This window comes from Delphinapterus leucas, chromosome 13 (assembly GCF_059928025.1).
Source record: "Delphinapterus leucas isolate spDelLeu-1000000601 "Yukka" chromosome 13, BTC_Dleu_Yukka2, whole genome shotgun sequence".
In the NCBI taxonomy this organism is placed as follows: Eukaryota; Metazoa; Chordata; class Mammalia; order Artiodactyla; family Monodontidae; genus Delphinapterus; species Delphinapterus leucas.
Window position 1 is genome coordinate 2,042,629 of NC_143141.1, and position 10,359 is coordinate 2,052,987.

General features: G+C 43.7%; 1 non-coding gene across 1 annotated transcript; it reads left to right on the top strand.

Moving 5' to 3' along the window:
* The first annotated feature begins 5,727 nt into the window (after window positions 1-5,727).
* On the top strand, window positions 5,728-5,800 carry TRNAK-CUU (transfer RNA lysine (anticodon CUU)). The gene has a single exon. It is a non-coding gene; the product is annotated as a tRNA-Lys (tRNA).
* The last annotated feature ends 4,559 nt before the right edge of the window (window positions 5,801-10,359 follow it).

Consider the following 10,359-nt stretch of genomic DNA (forward strand, 5'->3'; position numbering starts at 1 on the left):
ACAACGGAATCTTACTCAGCCATAAAAAAGAACGAAATAATGCTGTTTGCAGCAACATGGACGGACCTGGAGGTTGTCATACTGAGCGAAGTAAGCCAGACAGAGAAAGACACATATCATATGATATCACTTATATGTGGAATCTAAAAGAAGTGTACAAATGAACTTATCTACAAAACGGAAATAGAGACACCGATGTAGAAAACAAATTTATGGCTACCCGGGGGGGAAAGGGGAGGGTTAAACTGGGAGATTGGGATTAACATATACACACTACTACATATAAAATATTCAATAGATAACTAATGAGGACCTACTGTAGAGCACGGGGAGCCCTACTCAGTACCCTGTAATGGCCTATATGGGAAGAGAGTCTAAAAAAGAGTGGATCTATGTATGTCTTTGCTGTACACAGGAAACTAACACAACATTGTAAATCAACTATATTCCAATAAAAATTTAAAAAAACTAATTTTGAAGATAAGATAGCTTGGCCACTTGCTCAAGGCCAACGGAGTTGCAAGTGGCAAAGTCAAATCTCTGCAAGGCTGGAATCCAAGGTCTCCAATTTCAAATTAACCAAGTGAAAACTCGGGAAGTGGCATGAAACTGGACGGTCATAAGGAGAATGACTAGGGTCAGTGTTGAGACCTGAGCCTGATTCAAAGAGAGTTTATGCTGTGATACGGAACCATCAAGATATCTGCGTGCAGTGTAAATACACTGATAAGGTCTATGTTTTACTTTTTTATGCTATAGGCTTATGATCAATACAGCCTAAACTTCAAGTTCTCTGTTCAATAGTGGTAATAGATTTTTTATAACCCTTCACTCCTCAGCTAGTGATCCATTTGTACCTGATTCTTCTAGCTCTTTGTAATACAAACCCCCTCAAACCCACTTAAACTGAGAAGAAAAATAGACCAGTGCTAGATCCCACATCACTGTCTCTAGATGCTCAGAAGATGCCCTGAAAATCTCTCTCTCATTCACTCCATCTCTTGTCTCTACTTTGCTCTTCAGGTGACAGCAAAGGTGATTCGCAGGCTTACCTGGTCCTTGGTGTTCATGACCAGAATGAGACACGCTTCCTCTTCCTGGGCTCGTATAACAGACGTCCTCTATCAGGGCAGATGCCTCTATGGCCGAATGGGAACGGCAAGGAAAAAAACCCTCATTACTCACCCCTGATTCCCCACACGACCTTCCTTGGGCACAAGAATTCCACGGTTAATGACTCCTTTGGGATAGGACATTGAGGGTTCTTTTTAAAATGACAAATATGTCATATGGGAAGGCAGACACAGTAAGGCATTATCACCCACTAAGAGTTTATTAGGAAAGAACTTTTCAGATTGTCCACTTGACCTCCTCGTTTGGCCCAGGGCAGGCTCTCACGTTCCTGAAAGGGTGGGTACAGTTACTAGTCGAAGAAAGAAACAAAATAAAAGGACCTTTGATGAGCTTCATTCTGCGCCATGGGCTCACTAGCAGATGGCGGTGAACTGAGAAATCTTGGTGGCGTTTTATCCCTAAGTTGTAGGATGGCCTCAGGAAAGGAGTGTCTGGACACGGGAGGTACCGATGCTGGCGGCTTTATATTTAATACCATGTACCCAGCATGATGCTAGACATGCTGCCCAAGTTATCCAACTTGACGTGCTCCAGAAAACTGTATGGCACACCTTCAATTATTCCCATCTTATGATGGAGGAGATTAACTAACTCAGTCAAGGTCACGCATCTGTTAAGCTGTGGAGCATGATGGACCCCCAGGACTCCATGACTTCAAAGCCACGTTAATGCCATCAGGCTGCACCAGGGCAGATGCTATGAGAGAAATGCGTCCGTCCAGGGAGAGTCCCCATAGACAGAATCTGGGTGTCCTTCCAGCTCTGAGGCCCATGAGTCTGCGGGGTCTTCAGAGATTTTTGTGGGAGAAAGTCACTATTTGCGTGGTATGTGGCTCTCTCCACTCTCCTTTATCCTCATCACTGGAGATTACATGTTCTCTACAGGAATATTGTCCGGGCGTGAGAACATCATAGAGGAAAATCACCAGCAGCTCATCACCAAGGCCAGCTGAGGGCTGGAGCCTCATCCACTGGCTGTATTGTCTTTGCTGGGCACTCACTGTGGTCATGATGCTACAGGCCAAACCCCTGCATGAGGACTAGACCAGGTAGGTCACTGTGTCTCCAAGTGGAAGAATAGCTCTAGCCGCTGGACCCGCCCTCCCATCAGTGGGAAAGCTCTACTGAGATTGCACCCTGTATCCTACCCTACCTGTACTGCTAGTCTTGAGGTTAGGGAGGACTTTTTGTAAAAAAAAAATACGATGATAGATGTAGGTGTATTGACCTTGGGAATCTGGCTGAAAACCTATACACTTGCATCATCTGAAAAGCCTACACCCTGTATTTGCAAGTTAATATTTTTTATAGTTTCTTAACGTCTACATACACCTGCCCAAATTCCCATTTTTCACGTAGATCTGGAATCCTGGACAATTTTCCTATAAACTAGTAGGTGATGCTTAGCAGCTGAGTAAGTTTTATGTCATAATTAACCTGGGGTTCACAAATGACATGCTTTTCAAGCAGGTGTAGGCACCCAAATGCACATATATATGGAGATGGACAAAAAGTTTGCACAAAATCATCTGTAGAAAATATACATTTAAGACACACAGGTACCTAGATCCCTACCTCACTCCTTAAGCACACACAGAGTAATTCTAAACAGATTTGAGATTTTAACATTCTTGTTAAATTCAACAAGTTTTGAATGGGAGCCCTTACTGTGGGTGACAGAAAACCAAGGACCCACAAAATAAATGATTGATAAATTGATATGATAAAGAAAATTCTAAATGGAAAAAAAAACTAATAAAGCAAGACAAAGCCAACAACAGAAAGAAAGACAACAGCTTTTTTAAATAGGCAAAAGTATTTATAGGCAATTAACAAAAAAATAAACATCACTGATTATTAATATTAAAAATAATTCAACGGAGGGACTTCCCTGGTTGGCACAGTGGTTAAACTCCGGGCTCCTGATGCAGGGTGCTGGGGTTCGATCCCTGGTCCGGGAACTAGATCCCACATGCATGCTGCAACTAAGAGTTCACATGCCACAACTAAGGAGCCTGTGAGCCTCAACTAAGGAACCCACCTGCTGTGACTAAGACCCAAGGCAACCAAATAAATAAGTTTTTAAAAATGTTTTAAAAAAAATAATTCAGCAGGATATTACTTGGCAATAAGAAGGGGCAAATAGGTTGATGCATGTATCAGGCACCACTGTATCACACAACATAAGGGCATTCATTATGCTGAGTGAAAAGCTGATCTCTAAAGGTTACATGTTGAATGATACCATTGTTATAACATCCTTGTAATGGCTGGCAGAACTGGAGGTGGAGAGTGGATCAGTGTTGCTGCGAGGGCAGGGATGGGGTGCGGTGGAGGATGTGATCAAGGGGGTAGGATGGCAAGCTTCTCTGTGCTTCTCTGCCTTGGTTGCAGGGATGGATGCACAGATCTGCACGCGAGATCCCAGCACAGGATGGAATAGAACAGTAACCCGTACCTGCCACACACACAGTACGTGTGGAAACCGACGAGAACAGTGTAGGATCTGTAGTCTCGTCCACAGCATTATGCTAACGTCCATTTCCTGGGTTTAATATTATACTGCAGTTCTAGAAGATGTCACTTTTGGAGGAAGCTAGGTGAAGGACTTACAGGACTCCACAAGCTATTTTTGCAACCTCCTGTGCATCTACATTCATTTCAAAATAAAAAGTTGACAAAATTAAATAAAATACTCCAATCCAACTTGAAATGGAAACTGAAATCATGAGATGCTAATTTTTACCCACCATGTTCGGAAAGTTTCATAATAGTCCCTGTTGGGAGCTGTTATGGCTGCACTGAGTCCCCACCACACGGTGAAGCCCTAACCCCCAGGACCGGCGAGTGTGACCTTATTTGGAAACAGGTCCCTGCAGATGGTCAAGGTAAGATGAGGCCACCAGGGTGGACCCGAGTCCAATGGGACTGGCATTCCTATAAAAAGGGGAAATGTGGGCAAAGAGACATGTAAGGGGGAAAACACAGGGAGAAGACAGCCGTCTACAAGCCAAGGAATGTCCCAGGTTACTGGAGCTGGGAGTGGAGTCTGGAACAGGCTGTCCGTCATAGCCATCAGACAGAACCAGCCCTGCCAACGCTGATCTCATACTTCTACCCTCCGGGGCTGTGAGGCAAGGCATTCATACCACATAAGCCACCCAAGGTGTGGTACTTTGTTACAGCAGCCCAGATATCTAATGCAGGAGGAGTGCAAGGAAACAGACTCTTTCATATACTGCTAGTGAGACTATTACATTGGTGCAACTTCCTTGGAAGGGAATTTGGCGATATTTGCCAAAATGTAAAATCACGTGTCAGTTGACTTTCATCTTCAATATCAATTCTACTTCTGGAACTTCATCCTAAGGATATATCCTCGTATTTCTCCAAAGATGCATTTTTAAAAATATTCATTTCAATCCCATATTTAATAATAAAATCCCTAAAATAACCTGAGTTCCATCCATAGGAAAATGGATAATAAATCCAGTGACTCCAAGTAGTGTGATACCCATCTATGTCAGTAATTCAAAAATCCCAACATTCTGGACACTGAAGTTTTAAAAAGAGTTTGCAGTGTACATATTTTTTGGTGAATCTGTTCTGTGTCGTTGATAGCTTTTATTCATTCCAGTCAGTGTGAATATTCATTTGTTACACTGCAGAAATATCAGTGTGGTTGAAAAAGAAGTGCCTCCCCAGACCTTTCTGGGAATTTATTATAAAAAGTATTATCTTTCCAAACTTTGAAAAATTGTGACTACTGAAATACATCTGACCCTAAGGATGCAGAATAGGGGACTGTGGGCTTGTATTCACAGCAGTTGAAATTTTTGTAATAAATATATGTGGTGTTGATGGGATATTATTACCTGATAAAAAGCAAGGATATAGAATAGTGTATATAAAAGTTCTTTGGGTAAATGCTTCTATGTGCATAAACATAACTGGAAAAATATATAAAAACCTAATTCTGATGTTTTACTCTGGGAATTGGGATGGATTCCACCCTAATTCTCTGCCAAAGCTGCCCTCGTTAACCACACGCTGAAGTAAAGCAGGTACGTAGCTCCTTGGGTTCTGGCTTCGGCACGAGGCTTTCAGTGGCTGAGAAACTTGCTCCCGCTGCTTGACCGTGGCAAAACTTAACCCAATTTATCTGACAATACATACTTTCTAAAATAATGCCTCCTGGGTATTAATAAGCTGCCTTCTTTGGGGATTCATATACATTAAATAAGCATCTCTAAAGAAGTTGATAAATAGTATTAACATGTAAAGGAAAACATATTAGCTTATTATGCTCAATATCACCAAAAAAATAGAATACTTAACAAATACTACTAAAAGAGGAACGTTGACCATAGCAAATACACACACACACACGCACATGCGCACACACACACACACACACACACACACACACACACAGCCCAGGAGGTTGTAAGAGCCCATCAGTAGCAATGGAACATCATTTCTTACTATTTTGCCTTTACATGTAGTAGCTTGACAAGGACTCACTTTAATTGAATTGAGCCACTGAGCCCTTAGAGACAGTCCATGGGTTATTAAACAGGTGTAATGAGGGAATTCCCTGGTGGTCCAGTGGTTAAGACTCTGCACTCTTGCTGCTGAGGGCCCAGGTTCGATTCCTGGTCAGGGAACTAAGATTCTACAAGCTGCGAGGTGTGGCCAAAACTAAAAAAAAATAAAAAATAAAACAAACAGGTGTAATGATGCAGATTCACTCTTGGAGGTTTAGATCTTAGAGATAACAGAGGTCAACCCTCTCAGCTTCAGGATGGGGAAACTGAGGCTCCCTTACAGAAGGACCCAGCGCCTCGCTCAACCCCTCCCTCCTGCACACCTGAGCTTTGGAAACCAGAGCAAGGTTCACAGCCGTGAAAAGCTTGCTGCCAGTGCCACTCAAGCCCACCTGTCACCAGGCATCAGGGCTCAGACGAGGACTCCCTCCCATCCCGCTGCTGTGAGTGGACGGGCTCCCACCCCAGTGTCTGCAAATCCAAATAGGGATTGTGTTTGTTTGTTCATTTTAACTTGCAACTTCGTTCCGGGATCTGGGACATTGCAGAGAATGAGATTATGATCTTACATGGAGTAATATGATCTGGCTGATACAGAAAAAGAAGTCTTTACCTCACTCTGACTCTTTTTGGACATAAACTAGCTCCAAGCCATCTTTCCCGCTTCCTACTGGTCCTCTTCTTTATCCAGGAAGGTAATTATATTAATTATATTCCTATACTTGCTCATGGTTTGGCTTTAAAATACCTCCATTTCTATGCTATGTCATTAAGATACTCTATGAATCCTTAATCCTTTCCTCACTGACTTTGATATGATGTCATGTTACGTGCAGTTACGTGTTTGTTTTTTCTTGCTTTATTCTTTTTTTTTTTTTTTTTTTTGTGGTACGCGGGCCTCTCACTGTTGTGGCCTCTCCCGCTGCGGAGCACAGGCTCCAGACGCGCACGCTCAGCGGCCATGGCTCACGGGCCCAGCCGCTCCGCGGCACGTGGGATCTTCCCGGACCGGGGCACGAACCCGCATCCCCTGCATCAGCAGGCGGACTCTCAACCACTGCGCCACCAGGGAAACCCTCTTGCTTTATTCTTTATTCTGGTCTTATGCACTCCCAGACCCATCTCCTGCCCCATGTGGTCAGTGCCTTCCCTCCCCCTTCCCTCCCATCTCTCTCCCTCCCCATCCACACCTGGCCCCAGTTACACCTGTGCCCCCAGGGCCCACCATGCCCTCGGCCCTGACCTTCCCTCTAGGAATTTATAAGGGAGACATTGACAGACCACAGCCTGTCCTCGCTCTGCTCCTTCTTCTGTTTCCCCGTTTAGTTATTTTACAAGCAGACTTCATAAAATCAGCTAAAAATTCGCCTTTATTCTTTCATAGATCACACAAAATTCCTGAGTCTCTTTGTATCATCCGAATGTTTAGATTTTCCTACAGTGTCACGTAATACTTTTCTGAAGGAACCAAACTGGCCTGTGAACTTTTTTAGGAACATTGCTGATCAAAGCATCATTGTGATCGCGAGGATCACCTGAGCTCCCTGCCTCCAGCTAGTTCCCCCTGGACACGCCAGCATTTCCCCCAATTTTGTGAAAGTTGTATTTGAGAACCCGAACACTACACAGCATCACAGACACATCAGACGTTGTCCGTGCGTTGGGACTCTTCCTCCCTTTTCTCGCAGCTGTGTGAGCAGCAGGAGCTGAGGGGCACTGCTGTCACCGCAGGATCCTGTCAGAAACACCGTGGTCCAAAGACAGCATTGCTCTCCCTTGGTTCTTCTTTTTCTTTGCCAGCTAGGGTCCTGCGGTCCCTGACTGTAGCACAGTCCGTGGGGCATCTGATCAGCGCTCTGCCCAAGCTCTTTCTAAGAGGATCAGGCTACGTGGACTTAAAAGTCAAAACACTAGACTTTATATCCAGCCTGTCATTGTTTCTGTCTGGGCTCCCAGACTCTGCTGATGTCTGAGTTCCTGTGATTAGGCTTTTCTGCGCGACGGAGTCCCTAAATGAAAGGGCTGTCTTAGCTGTTGTAAATGAGAACCCCCAAGTTAAAGTGGCTAAGTCTTCTCCCCTGTTGCCTCTTCACCTATGTTCCCATCTCTTTGAAGAGCATCGGTATCTAGGCATTAAAGAGAAACCTGGAGAGAATGCAGACAAAAATGGTAAGTTTGCACGATTTGGGAAACAGGCCACATACAAAAGGAACTCAGGTAGATTAGCAACACCTGTACGCATTAATACGTGTAATCATTTCAGCTTACAAGGAAATAAAGCTTATTCATGTGACTGTAGGTTAAACATCATTATAAAGGTATTTTGATGAAATTGCTAATGTCTAATGTTGATGAACTTGAAAGGAAGCCTCAGATGTTCTTATACAGAGATTTTGGGGGATTTATCAACTCCAAGAAATCTTGATAAAGTCTGCTGGTCTTCAGCCCTTTTTGTCGAGGAGCGAACAAGCCATCCACAAGACATTGGGAAGTGTGTTCAGTGTGGCACTTGGCCTGCCATTTGTCTGATTAGCCCTTCTGGAGAATGGTCGTATACTTCATTTCTTAATGTAAAATGGTAAGGTGGTATACGACATTAATTAATTTTTCAAAGTTACAGATCTCCAGTGCAATGTGAGCCCTCACTGCACTGGAACCTCAGGGACATTTCTGAAGAGTCTCTCTGGACTGACCAGAATGCCCAGTGCAGCCCCCTCTGCCCCTGGACGGATCCTCACACATCCTGGGACATAGCCAGAGCAACTGTGACTGTGGACATGTCTGTCTCCTACTTAGACTGTTACTGGGGGGCTCTGCTTTATTCCCAGTGTCTAATGCAGTGCCTGCCACGCTCGTGTAATTCCTTAAAATGAAGTATTTACTGAATAAATGAAGAAACGCTTATTCCAGGCAAGTGCCTCCTAGCAGGTCAATACCACGGCTCAGCTCTTTAGGAATCGTGGGCACACAAATGAGGTACGTTCCTGGCTCAGCAGCTGTTATGTCCCTGGGTGCTTTGACAGAGATACCATTTCTCTGGTCCAGGCGACAGGATATGAGGGCTGGGGGCAAGTCAGTGCCACAGAAGCCACACACAGTCAGTGAAAGGCTGTGAAAATAAAACTGCAGCCAGGCCAGGCTTCTGGGGGCCTGCGGGGAGTCTGCTAGGAGGTCGTCGCCTCTTTTCTCAGTAATGGTTTATTACATAGAAGACATGCAGGAAGGAGCCCAGTTTTCAATCCTAGTGTAACCACTTCATAGATCTATCACCTCATAAGTCACTTAACCGCTCTGAGTCCCCAAATCCTTATATATTTTTTGTTTTTATAAATTTATTTATTTATTTATTTTTGGCTGCGTTGGGTCTTCGTTGCTGCGTGCGGGCTTTCTCTAGTTGCGGCGAGCAGGGGCTACTCTCTGTTGTGGCGCGTGGGCTTCTCTTTGCAGCGGCTTCTCTTGTTGTGGAGCACGGGCTCTAGGTGCGCGGGCTTCAGTAGTTGTGGCACGTGGGCTCAGTAGCTGTGGCTCGCGGGCTCTAGAGCGCAGGCTCAGTAGTTGTGGCGCACAGGCTTAGTTGCTCCCCCGCATGTGGGATCTTCCCGGACCAGGGCTCGAACCTGTGTCCCCTGCATCGGCAGGCGGACTCTTAACAACTGCGCCACCAGGGAAGTCCTCCTTATTTGTTTAAAACAAAAAAAGAAAAAAAAATAGTAACTGCTTTATTTTTGTCATTAAAGAAATAAATTTCATAACTGATTGTTGTAAGGATTAAATTTCATGAAGTATGTGAACATTCCTAAAATACCGCCAGACATTTTTTCATTGCTCAGCCAATAGACATAAATAGAATCTGAATCTGAATGTTGTGTCTGGGGAATTTATAGTTTCTTTATAGGAATATAACGGCCTCAGGAAGGTCCGTAAGAAAAATATGATTTGTTTTGAGGAAACATGCATTATGAACAATTTAATGGAATGCGCCTTTTCTGTAAAAAGCATCATTTACTGATGGTCCGCTACGCAAAAGAGGCACCTGTTTCTAAAACCACCTGTGCTTAGGAAAAGGAAGTAAGCTTTGCAAGATCACGTCAACTGGTGACCAAATCAGGAAAATAACCTGAGAGCCTGGATTCGTGGACATATGCTCAGCTGTTTGATTTATCCTGGAGGTGAAGCTGGAGCCAGTGGGGATAAGATGGTTGATTCTATTTTCCTCAGCCCTGGAAGTGGATGCCGGAGCTATGAAACACACCAGGGCTTGTCCTCTTTATTCATTGCCTTTTCCTTGTTTTGCTCCCTTTGAAACACTAAATCTGTAATTTTTTAAAGTTGTTATTATAATATGAATGAAACGTATTCTCTCTTCTCCATCTTCTGATTGGTTGGAACCACATAAAAGCAAGTGAATATGACGGGAATCAAGTCTTGGCAGCGGGTATTAGGTTGATGTGTTGATTTCAAGTTGCTATTGAGGAAATAATTAAACCATGGTTTTGTTGGTGATTTTATTTGTCTGCTGTGTGTGAAGGACATTTATTTGCATTAGTAGAACATTAATTAATAAATTTCTATGCTGTTATATAAATTGGGGTCCATCTAAGCAAAAAAGGATAGATTTGCTTATCTAACTAGATACTATTAATTTAAGGGAAAAAAACCCAACAACAATAAAATTCCTA